The 12,231-nt window shown below is 39.8% G+C and overlaps 1 protein-coding gene across 2 annotated transcripts in view; it reads left to right on the forward strand.

Moving 5' to 3' along the window:
* Positions 1-1,745: 1,745 nt before the first annotated feature.
* Positions 1,746-12,231, forward strand: part of Itgb1 (integrin subunit beta 1) — a 48,867-nt gene continuing 38,381 nt past the window's right edge. Inside the window, exon 1 of one of the 2 annotated variants that reach the window (XM_047520592.1) lies at positions 1,746-1,903. The gene's annotated coding sequence lies outside the window, so the exon portion shown is untranslated. The remainder of the gene's footprint in view (positions 1,904-12,231) is intronic. The other variant, XM_047520593.1, reaches the window with a different exon arrangement.

The following is a 12,231-nucleotide window of genomic DNA, read 5'->3' on the forward strand; positions in this document are numbered from 1 at the left end:
ACCTATCAATATTTGTATGAGATCACAAGTAGTCATACTCCTGACCAACTACTGTTTTTCTTAAATAACAAGTTTCTTTAATTTCATGTTTCCTCATAACTCATGAATTCTGCATGAAAATTGCTACTCACAATTCACTTTATGCAAGTGCTCTAGACTGATCCCTGGAGAGCAAGAGAATCTATTTGTTCATTTATCAAATATTAGCTGAACCCCTATTGTGTGTCTTGGAACAGTGCTTGGTACTTTGTGGAACTTATTTAGAGTTGTGTAAACATGAACCTCATTAAGGTTTTTGTAGCAAAAATTGTTAGTAACTCTCCAAATCACATATAGGGAAGAAAGTTCTGGGAAATGTAGATCCTTGCAAGTCAAATACAGATAAACTGTGCTTTACCTTTTAAACTATACAATTTCCTGTGCTAAGACTGGGCCGACTTTTTGATTAATTTTGAACAGTAGTAAAACCAGTATCTTTAAATTCAAGAATGTTGAATTCTAAAGGGGTTATTAATATACAAACATCATTTAACCTCTTAAGCTTGCCAAACATTAGGCAGGAGAAATAATGCTCATTTCTTAGAGGTTTTCAGAGACTGGCTAAACAACAGATTTGATTTTGCTGGTAAGCAATGTGCAGATTTTCCAAGGATGGGATCACTTCATCTTCTCTTGTATTTAAGATTGGCAGCCAAATGAGCATCCGTCTCTAATCTCTAACAACAGAAACATGACTTCGTAGGGTCATAAATCTGGTAATTTGAGCTCTCTTCCCAACTGGGTACTGCAGTTCCCCAGGTGGCAACCCACATTTTCTGCTAACCTGATGGCAGCTTGCCATATTCTGCATTACCGGGTTTCAGTATGATGTTGGTTGGTATAGATTTCTATCCTCTATAATCAAAATGTGCTCAATCTCATAATGAGTGTTTTCCTTTTCTTTTAAATGTTCTTTTCCAGCCCCCACGCCACCTGATTAAAAAAAAAAAAAAAAAAAGAGGAGAAAGAGAAGATGAACTCCTAAGGATGAAAGATGAGAATTTTCCTCCACACATGGACTTCCAGATAAATCTATCAAAAGCAGCTTCTCAACTCATCCGTTTTTCTCTAAAAGTTCCTCCTCCCCCCACCTTCCCCTTCTCAGTTCTTTTCTAAGTCAAGTTTCTCATAGACAAGTCAGGCACAGTATCACGCCAGAAGGTTGCTTTTAGTTAATTCCCTTCTGAGAGGGCAGCGTCGTTTTTGGTCCCCAAGAGGCCCCGCAGGGTGGGTGACTAGCACTCTCCTTTTCCCCGGGGGACTCCCGGGACGCAAGACCTTCAGGGATCAAAACCGGGAGGTGCGGCTTTGAGGAAGCAGAACTCTATACGGGCCTAACAGAAGAGTGAGTCCTGACTCAAGGAGCCCGCTACAGCTCTCCAAGCCCCGCGGGGCGCCGGAGCACAGCTCCCTCCCTTGGCAGAAGAGGAAACTGAGGCACGGCCAAGGTCTCAGCCGGGTCCCTCCCCCGCCCCCGCCGCCTCCCCAGGCCCACTCCCGTCCAGGCCGGCTTCTTGGTTTTGGCCCGGATTTTCCTGCCTCCTTCTCCTCCTCCTCCTCCTCCTCGCCTCAGGCTCGGCTGACGCGGACCAGGAGGAATGCGTTTCCGGAGGGAGAGGGCGGCGGCGGCCGACTCAGGAGCGGGAGCCGCTGCGCGGAGGAGGCGGTGCCGTAGGGGTCGCTTCCTGCCGGGAGGCGGCCCGGGACGCTGAGTCTCCTCCTCCCGCCCCTGAGAAGGAGGAGCTGCCGCCGCCCGCCGCGCCCGAGACCAGGAGGCCGTGCCAGCCCGCGGAGAGGCCGAGCGCGAGCGGCGGAGCAGCAGGCCCGAGCCGAGCGTGCCGGGGCCCGACGCCGCCCGGAGAAGGTAAGGGCCGCGGCCTACGGGAGGGCACGCGACCTCCCGGCTGCCGGCCGGGTCGGGCCGGGCGAGGTCCCGACCTCCGTGCGGGGCCCGGCAGGGCCGGGCAGGGCAGGGCCGCGGGGCGGAGGGGGTAGGGCGGAATTCCAGCCTTCGGGCACCAGAGGAAGTCGGAGCTGGCGCCCGCCGCCCGCCTCACTCCCGGCCCTTCCTGCCTTTCCTGGCCCAGTTCCGCCGCCTCTTCCTTACTCAGGCGGACTCTGGGCTCGGAGCGGGCCCCAGCCCGGGTCCGAGTGGGAGGGTCGCGGACTTGAACGCTGTCACGTCGTGGGGCGGTGGTAGCGGAGGACCGGGTCTCTCCATTGGCGATTCTCACACCTGCCCTTTCTAGCGACCCTTGCGGGGGTCTTGTGGCCTTGAGCCCCACGGTTAACGTGTTCGAAACCCCGCACCACACGGGGACTGGAATCGCCAGCTTTGGTGACAGCGGGTCGAGGCTTCCGAGGACTCGTCTCGGAATGGTTCTTGACGCTTTGTACCCCTTTGTCTCTGTTTCTATCGCTGGCTGCTTTTCCTCCGAGCTACGTGGAGCGGGTATCCCACTTGCCTCTAGGATCAGAATTGCTCCCGCTTCCAACTTGCAGAAGTGGAGCGGCCGCTTGGAGCGCCCGCGGCGTGGGAGGGTGTGGGCTAGGCCCGGGCCGAAGTTGGCATCCGCAGCCGCTAGGGAAGGAAGGCGCAGTGCCGGCATATGTTCTTCTCCTCAGCGTTTATAAGTACAAAGGACCCAAGCCCCACCGCGGGGCGGACCAGGACCAGACCAGGACACCGGGCCGAGGCCGACCCGCCTGGCAGGCGTCCACTTCTCCGCGAGACCTAAAACCCGACCTGTTCCTCCTATGGGTTCACTGCGTGTCCTTTCTTATGCTTCAGAACAAGTTGGATTTCTGAGAATTCTAATATTTAACACCTAAAGTCTTTAGTTCATCAGCTTTGTACTTTGGATTGGAAAACTAGCACCAATTACATTGTTTCCGTTTCCTCATCTGTTAAATAGAAACAAGAACTATAATTATTGTAATGACATTGAGGACCATGCTTAGCCCTAGGCATTTTGCACGTATTATTTCATTGCATTGTAGAACTGATTTGTTGAGACTTAGGTACTGTTCTTATCCCTGTTTTACAAATGAAGAAACCGAGATATGGAAAATATAAGCAAATTACCTGTGGTCATTCAGGAGACCCTGGAGAACCCATGGGATCAAGCTCCAGAGCCCATGTTTGAACCCATGGGATCTAACTCCAGGGCCGAAGTTTGAATCATATGTAACCTTAACTGCCATATGGTTGTGAAAATCAAATATAAAATACCTAGCTAAAAGTAGATGCTCAATAAATATTGACTCCTCTTCATTCCTTCTTGTTTGTAAAAATATCTCAGAATTGTTATTGATGTAATGGTTACTAATGTTTCCATTAGTGAGGTTTCTTTGGGTCTGCATTCCACATGTTTAGGTGAGTAGAATTACTAGGTAGTTATTTTTTTATTGTCGTTTTGGTGGTACAAAAGTAAATACTAGATGAATTTTTACTAGACTTTTTTCTTATATGACACACACCCTTTACAGTAGGTCATACATTAGATCACTTTAATAAAATGTTCAGAAATATTAGTTGAAAGTTATCTGTTCCACATTTGTGGACATCAGAGACTTAAGAGTCATCAAGGACTAAGGAGACATCAACACCTTAAGATTCTCATGGTGATGGTGATGTTTTTAGATTATTTTGGTTTATTGAACAATATTAAATAAACAACTGAAGATGATGAAGTGAGAAATAGAAAGCAGATCAGTATTTTGCAGAGAGTAGATGATGTTACTAGAAAGACTTATGTAACCAGAAAGCATATAAATTCCAGTTTAACTCATTCGTGTTGACTTCCCAGACCAATAATTATAATTAATAATTATAAGTATTTGGTATATTTTCTTTTTTAAAGACTGAAATTCTACACTAAGAATATTTAATCCTCTCAATATTCAGTGTGTGATGAGGATGAAATCAACAATTTTGAAAAATCATTGTATTTAGTAATTTCAGTATTCAGGCAGCTTTCTTCTTAATTTTCTGGTAGTATACTTTAAATTTGTCCCCAGTTATCATCACTGAATGAAAATGTAGTTCTCCCTTGATACTTCTAAATGCCTAACTCCAGGAGGGATGCTGGGGACCTCTCTTCACTTTATCATAATGAAAATGAATCATTTTTGATCATTGCTATTTTTCTTGAGAATGCTTGTAAGATCTTTATCATTTGACTTCTGGATAAATAAATTGTGACTAGTGGGCATGGGAGTGGGGTGTGTAGTATTCAATCTGAAGAAAGAATTTTTGTCACTAATATTCTGTAAGTGCACTAGTTCCTAACTATTCTGCAAGTCTGATGAGATAAACAGCTTGTAATTGGTAAAAGTTTCAGAGAACTTTTGAGTTCTGAGATTTTATATTTAAAATTCTGGGTGTGTAACAAGCTGAATTAATCTAAGTGGATTTGAATGGACTGTTATTAATTTTCGATTTCCCCACTTCCCACGGAAGTTAGACTCTGCAAAGTTGTGGATGGAATCCTAGAGAATTAAATTGTATAAATATGCAAAAATTTGTATTATAATATTAGCAGTGTTTATTCTGATCCTGATTATATGTTTCACTTGAGATTTTCATTTGTCCTTTTATATTGTTACTGCAGAGGTGGAAATCACAGGGAAGGGGGAGGGTAAGAGTAGGAAAGAAGGAGTATCTTAGTCTTCTGGATTCTGAAATAGTAGCAGTATCTATAGCTGTAACATGCATAATGTACTGAAGTTAAAGAAGGTACAAGGCATAAAACTCATAATATTGGCAGCCTTAGCATATTTCAAAAGAGGTGGAAAATGTACTCTTTTCAGGAGCTACATGCAAAAGGAGCCAAGCTGTGCTTTGTAAATTTCTTATTGTTTCAAAAATGGTTATAAGATTTTTTAGGGACTGATGTTTTGCTTATAGAATAATGTGGGTTTTAAAGGTTTAAAGCTTTAAACTTTAATTTTGGTTTGTGACTTTAAAAGATAATGCTGACTCTGTTTAACAGTATATAAGCATGTGTATATCCATGAAATGTGTGAGAGAGAAAAGAAACTGCTTCAAATATACGTACATTCATATATAAACACATGCACACACATATATTTCCTTACACAACCAGTCTCATTATACAAGTCTCCGAAGTACAGTTTTCTGATCTCCAGGGATGTATAAAATGACTCACAATAGTGTTAGGAAGAAAATTGTGGGCTTATTATTATGTATGTTTTAAAATTTTATCATTTTGAAACTCAGAAATTCATTATGATTTATAATATCTTACAGTGTGGCTATAAATATGTATTTTATATGCATATTGCAAATTTTTTTAGTGATGAAGGTGAGTTATCAAAAGATTTGGCCATCCTGTGGGAGCACAAGAACTACTATGTTTAGGAGGCAGAATTGATAAGATTTGGTGTTTGAGGTTAGAGAAGTGATGCAGCCTGGTGTGACACAGGGTTCTGGTTCTGTGGTGCCATTCACCAAGGTAGGATTTGTGACCACGAGCTGGTAGTCCTGGTTGACTGGAGGAGGGGAAATGATGATGAATTTATAATGTTGAGGTTTTTGGTTTTTTTTTTGTTTGTTTGTTTGTTTGTTTTAAGGTGACCACAGGTTATAGGTAGAGATGTTTAGAGTATAGTTGAACACACAGATCAGAAAACAAAAAAGAAGTCTGGTTGGGAGATTTAGATTTGTGAATTCTTAGCCTGTTAGTGCTAATAGCTGTAGGCTAGGGTGAAAATACCAAAGGAGTGAAAAGGGCCAGAGAGAACCTGCGCAACATTTATCAGTGGAGGAATCTAGAAAAGTATTTCCCCTCCCCACTTTCTTCCCTGAACTTCTGGTTCCTTTAAGTGACATTTTAGTGACTGGGATTTGTGGGGTTTTCCTAGTGATTAACGTGTTTAATGTAAAGACAAAGAAACGTAATAGTTTTTGTCCCTCTGTGGCAGTTTATTTTTAGATACATTATAGAAGCAGTTGACTAACTGAACAGAGGGTAGGAAACCCGGGTTTCAGTGCAGACTGTGCCACTGAATTTCTTTGTGACCTTTGTCAGAATAGTCCACCTTCTGGGTTTTTGTTTCTTGCTATGTTTCGCATTCTGTCATTCTGTGAGTTGAATAGTAACTGCCTGACCTGAGTACTGTAGAGTGCAGTTTTGTTTCTTTCCATGAGCAACCATTTTCTTGTATCATCAGAGAGCATAGGTGTTGTGCCAAATTACCACTCTAATATGTGCCAGTGCTGACAGATCAAATTGTTGCTATCAGCTCTTTGTTGGGGTTTAGCTCAGTTGTACATTATGTTAGAGTGTATCAGTATATTATCACCTAGAAACAAAAATGTTGTGCCCAGTGAGTATAGATCAAGAAGTTGGTGTGTTTTTTTTTTTTTTTTTTTTTTTATTGTAAACAAATGGGATACATTTTGATTCTCTGTACATGGAGTGAAGCATACCATTTGTGTAATCATAAATTTACACAGGGCAATGTTGTTTTATTCATTCTGCCATTTTTCCCCCTTCCCCCTTCTCCCCTTCTCACCCACCCCTCTTTCCTTCCTTCCTCCATTCTTGCCCACCTCCCTAAACCTAACCCTAACCCTAATGCTAACCCCTCCCACCCCCCATTATATGTCATCATCCGCTTATCAGCGAGATCATTCGTCCTTTGGTTTTTTGAGATTGGCTTATCTCACTTAGCATGATATTCTCCAATTTCAACCATGTGCCTGCAAATGCCATAATTTTATCATTCTTTATGGTGGAGTAATATTCCATTGTATATATATATGCCACAGTTTCATTATCCATTCATCAATTGAAGGACATCTAGGTTGGTTCCACAATCTGGCTATGGTGAATTGAGCAGCAATGAACATTGATGTGGCTGTATCTCTGTAGTATGCTGATTTTAAGTCCTTTGGGTATAGGCCAAGGAGTGGGATAGCTGGGTCAAATGGTGGTTCCATTCCAGTCTTTCTTAGGAATCTCCATACTGCTTTCCAGAGTGGCTGCACTAATTTGCAACCCCACCGGCAATGTATCAGTGTACCTTTTTCCCCACATCCTCGCCAACACCTATTGTTTCTTGTGTTCTTGATAATCGCCATTCTAATTGGGGTGAGATGGAATCTTAGGGTAGTTTTGATTTGCATTTCTCTTATTACTAGAGATGTTGAACATTTTTTCATATATGTGTTGATTGCTTGTACATCTTCTTCTATGAAGTGTCTGTTCATTTCCTTAGCCCATTTGTTGATTGGATTGTTTGTATTCTTGCTGTAGAATTTTTTGAGTTCTTTATAGATTCTGGAAATTAGTGCTCTATCTGTAGTATGAGTGGCAAAGATTTTCTCCCACTCTGTAGGCTCTCTCTTCACATTACTGATAGTTTCCTTTGCTGAGAGAAAGCTTTTTAGTTTGAATCTATCCCAGTTGTTGATTCTTGGTTTTATTTCTTGTGCTATGGGAGTCCTGTTAAGGAAGTCTGATCCTAAGCCAACAAGTTGAAGATTTGGACCTACTTTTTCTTCTATAATCTCTGGTCTGATTCTGAGGTCCTTGATCCATTTTGAGTTGATTTTTGTGCAGGGTGAGAGAGATAGGGGTTTAATTTCATTCTGTTGCATATGGTTTTCCAGTTTTCCCAGCACCATTTGTTGAAGAGACTATCTTTTCTCTATTGCATATTTTTGGCCCCTTTGTCTAGTATGAGAAAATTGTATTTATTTGGGTTTATGTCCATGTCCTCTATTCTGTATCATTGATCTACCTGTCTGTCTGGTGTGGTCTTTGATCTTGAGTGAATTATCTAGTTGAGACAAGTTTTGTTCAACTGAGGAAAACACAGGACAAATACTGAAGAATATTTTATACAATGTACTGAATCAGATAATATTTGCAAATAATATTTGAGAAAAATATCACTTGGCTTATGTGGTTTTGGAAGACTTGCTGGAGGATAAGTGACCTGAGTTTGGAATGGTATGAGCAAAGAGTATATATATTTTTTGGTACCAGGGATTGAACCATGCCTGGAAGAGCAAAGATATGGATGACAGCTGTTTGGCGTTTTCAAAGGACAGTACATTTAGAAGACAGAATCCTGACTGTTTTAGCAAATATTACTTGGCTACTTTGTTACCCATGGAAAAAAAGTTGTGTGTGTGTGTGTGTGTGTATACACATATGTACATAATTACATTCTGAAATATATAAAATGAAGACTTCAATTTTTATTCTAGACTGACAAGGGCACATGCATGAATTCAATTAGTTATGATTTTGAATAAAAATAGCACTATATCACAGTAAAATAACACTATATTATTGAACATCATTGAAAGATTGTCATTTACTAGGCAGCATCAGGAATATGTTTTGGGACCTTAACAAAAGGAGTATTAATTCTGTTTTTGTGGTTGTTGAAGAGTCAAAGAGCTAATGAAGACCCAAAAATGTCAGAAAGGTAGAAGAAAAATTAGCATTCTGTTTTGCTTAGGGGATATATTTTTAGTCTACTAGAAATGAGATTAGGAAAATACATGCATAACCAGAAATGTACCATTTGAAGTATGGAAGTTACTTTTCAGTGTATAATAACTGTTTTTTGAATGAATATGTAAATAAGTTTTTGTGCTCTTTATTAAGTTAATGATTTATTAGTTTTCCCCCTACATCTAATATTTTATGATTTATATCATATTATTTCATTGCTTCTTAATGAGGAAGTGGTAAGATCCTGTTTTATTGGGGGAGGAGACTGTAGTTTAAAAAAACGAAGTTTATTATTTTTGTTATAATGTTATGTCAGGAAAATGTAACAAAAATGCAATAGTGTAGAGTTTTTTTTTTTTTTTTAATTAAAGAAGTATGGGTTAAAAAGCGTTGCATGTGTTGGGGTATAACTCTGGTAGAGTGTGTGCTTACCATGTACAAGGCCCTCACTTCAGTCTACAAGCACCACTCCAAATTTGACAGTTATTAAATAGTTACTTAGATTCTTATTTTAGAAGCTCATGACTACAGTGAATGACTGTGAGCAACAAAAATTCAGTAATCTAGTAAATTATGATCACTATAAAAATATTTGTTGATAAGTGTTTATATTTATAATCATATTTTATTCTTCCAACAATTCTGAACTAGATATTATCCCCAGTTAATAAAATGAGAAATTGATTTTCCCCTATGTTTAGTTTGGTCTTAAGCCATTTATATGTTTAATATATTCACAGTGCCCTGCTTGTTCGATGCCACTGTAGGGCAGAGGGAGATAAGACAAAAGATGTAGTTGAAATTCATTTGATCAAGGAAGAATTTTGGAATGATCTATTTAAAAACTGAATAAAATTATGCATTTTGGGAACATAGTTTTAAGATTCTGCTTAACTGAAATTCTGTAGCGCAAAAGTGCTTTTGATGTCAATAATTAGAATGGTTAGCTTTTGCTAGCTGTATTCACAGTTATCTTTATAAATTTCCCCAAAGTAAGCTTTCTTACCCTTAAGTCGCTGACTCAGAAGAATTAAATTCAGGCAATTTTTCATGGTTATTAGTTTGGATTAGCCTTCCTATTATGGCTTAACAGCTTTGCTTAGTGTTTATTTTTCTGCTTTGGACTTCTAAGTCTGTCCATCTGCAGTCATTGAATTTATCTTGTATCTGACTCCCTTTTTGGAATTTTTTTTTTTTTTTTTTTTTTTGATATTGGGGATTGAACCCTGAACCATGGGGTGCTTAACCACTGAACCACATCTCCAACCCTTTTTTATATTTTCTTTAGAGACAGGGTTCTTTTTAAGTTTCTTAGCGCCTTGCTAAATTGCTGAGGCTAACTTCAACCTTGTGTTCCTCCTTGTCTCAGCCTCTTGAACTGCTGGGATTCCATGTGTGCATCTCTGTACCCAGCCCCTTTTTGAATTTAATGCTTAACCTGCTGCTCCCATTTCCACATGAGGCCATCCTTTTTTGGGGGGTAGGAGTAGTGATAGTGGAGGACCAGTTGTCTGTTGGTTTACCATATGTTTCATCTCTATATTTGTTTGTTTCTTTTTTATTTTTTTCGTACAGGGGCGCTTTACCATTGAGCTACATCCCCATCCCTTTTTGTTTTTTATTTTGAGACAGGGTCTCACTAAGTTGCTGAGGCTGGCTTTGAACTTGTGATCCTCCTGCTTCAGCCTTCCAAGTCCATCTGTTTTCTGATTGGTTTGAGTTATTAATTTGAATTCTGTGTGATTTTTCTCAAGTCTGATCTTGTTATGTTAATTCTGTTTCTCATGTTTGTCAATTCAGAAGAGAAGTCCATTGTAAATTTCCTTCTTTAGCTCTGCATACTTTTAGTTTCATGGTCTTACTGTTTTGTTGATTCTGGGGCTTGAACCCAGGACCTCCAGCATGCTAAGCAAGAGCTCCATCGCCGAACTATATTCCCCAGCAGGTCTTACTGTTTTTTGATCACTGTAAGATCTTCTTGAGATTTTCTAAATTCCTTGATGAATATAATGAGTTCACCTACATTTTTTTTTCTATTTTCTTTTTCTTTTTTGGGGGGAGGGAAGTAGTATACTGGAGTTTGAACTGAGGAGCACACAACCTCTGAGCCATATCCTCAGACCTATTTTGTATTTTTATTTAGGGACAGGGTCTCACTGAGTTACTTAGTGCCTCACCATTGCTGAGGCAGGCTTTGAATTTGCAATCCTCCTGCCTCAGCCTCCTGAGCGACTGGGATTACCGGCATGTGCCACCACACCCGGCAACATTTTATTCTATTTTTAAAGAAAATTCTTCACTTACTTTGACTTTTTGAAGTTTTTCTTAGGTGGTATTGTCAGCCTTTACTTCTCCCTTCCTCAAGATATTTATCTTTTAGGATTTTTTATTCCCCCTAACCTGGAGTATATCCATTCTGCAGTTTCTTTGTTCTTTTATTCTGTGTAGTGATGATGATTGATCTGTATCCTTATATTCCTGGAGATGGTGGGTAGAGTACTCATTAGTGATGAATTTTATCTTTATTCTTTTACGGTGTACTTTCCTTCAAGTATCTAGCTACGTTGTAGAAAGTTTTCAGATTTCATATTGTTTTCTAAACCTGTTCTTTGAAGCAACCAAACCTTTGTTTTCTGAAGTTAGTAGCCTCATTATCATTAGGGAAGAAGAGGTTCAGGTTCCTTAAAAAGCCATTTTTCTGCTGCATGGGAGTAGTGAAATTTAGGAGGTTTTCTAGATCAGACTACTTTCACATTTATCTTTAGGGAATGAGGAGCACACTTCAAATTAAGTGTTACTTACATTTTTGCCTTAGATTACTTATCCTTTTTTCTAACTTCTTCTATTTATTTTCTTCTGCATTCTTTCTACTAAATTTTGTTAGTCATTAATTCTTGAATATTATTTGGTCCATAAACACCTTTGTAGTCCCCATCATACCTCTTCCTGCCAGACAAAAGAGAGATTTAAGATATACCTTAATAGAGATCAGATCTTCACCACCATTGAGGTGAAAAGATTTTAAAATGCTGTGATGAAAAAAAGGAAGTATTTGAATGATAAGACTATTTAGCTGTTTGCATTACACCTAATTACATCAAAAGCTTGGGCTTTCAAATAAGGCCTGGGTTCATATCACAGTTCTGTCACTTACATGTCTGGCATGTGTTAGATATGCAATAAATATCAGTTGACTTGGATGTAATTATTGTAGCAAATACAAACGTACCCTTGTACAAAGATTTTATAGGAAGAAATCTGGTGTATACTTTTTTTTTTTTGGGTGCTGGGGATCGAACCCAGGGCCTTGTGCTTGCAAGGCAAGCACTCTACCGACTGAACTATCTCCCCAGCCCTGGTGTATACTTTTTTATATGAGTTTGCTTTTATGAGAGTTGGCTTATTTTAAAACTGAAATAAACACAACTCACTACTCTTTTTAAAAAAGTAATTTTTCTCTAAAGTGTAATGTTTCTTCAAAGATAGTATAGGTTGGGCATCCCTAATCTAAAAATCTGAAATGCTCCAAAATTTGAAACTTTTTGAGCAGCGGGATGGCACAAGTGGAAGAACTCATGTCACAGATGACAGTCATTTGCAGACACACTAAGAATATTCTATTAAATTATGTGTATAAGGGTCTGGGGAGATAGCTCAGTCGGTAGAGTGCTTGCCTTGCAAGCACAAGGCCCTGGGT

Source organism: Sciurus carolinensis, chromosome 12 (genome assembly GCF_902686445.1).
Source record: "Sciurus carolinensis chromosome 12, mSciCar1.2, whole genome shotgun sequence".
Lineage (NCBI taxonomy): Eukaryota > Metazoa > Chordata > Mammalia > Rodentia > Sciuridae > Sciurus > Sciurus carolinensis.